We start from the raw sequence: 502 nt of genomic DNA, 5'->3' as shown, positions 1-502 counted from the left end.
TTACGTTATTTGCGTTCAGAGCCTGCAACATTCATTAATCTTCTCCAGGTCATTCTACAAATTGCTACTGCCTTTGGCATTGCTGCTTTTTTATGGACAATCATATCATCTGCGAACAGTCTTAAACAGAATTAAATTAGAATTATATATTAATAGCGTCAGCTGCTAACGGGCGTGGATACATATCAACGGGGACAGGTGAAAATGTGTGCCTCGCCCGGGACTTGAACCCGGGATCTCCTGCTTACATGGCAGACGCTCTATCCATCTGAGCCACCGAGGGCACAGAGAATAGTGCGACCGCAGGGACTATCTCGCGCACGCCTCCCGCGAAACTCACATTCTCACCTTATATGTCCACACATTACATTCGTAGTGTCCCAACCCAACACACTCATTACTCGTGGATGACATTCTTACCAAGTCCCGCAAGAGTTCGGGTAATATGTGTGCATCCGCACAGAAGAAGGAGGTCATGGCCGGTGTTGCCAGAACTATATAC

At 47.0% G+C, this 502-nt stretch overlaps 1 non-coding gene across 1 annotated transcript; it reads right to left on the bottom strand.

The window, feature by feature from the left end:
- Positions 1-209: 209 nt before the first annotated feature.
- Trnat-ugu lies at positions 210-284 on the bottom strand. The gene has a single exon. It is a non-coding gene; the product is annotated as a tRNA-Thr (tRNA).
- Positions 285-502: the final 218 nt, after the last annotated feature.

This window comes from Schistocerca piceifrons, chromosome 8, assembly GCF_021461385.2.
Source record: "Schistocerca piceifrons isolate TAMUIC-IGC-003096 chromosome 8, iqSchPice1.1, whole genome shotgun sequence".
NCBI lineage: Eukaryota > Metazoa > Arthropoda > Insecta > Orthoptera > Acrididae > Schistocerca > Schistocerca piceifrons.
The sequence above is the reverse complement of the archived record's forward strand: the minus strand, read 5'-3'. Positions and strand labels throughout refer to the sequence as shown.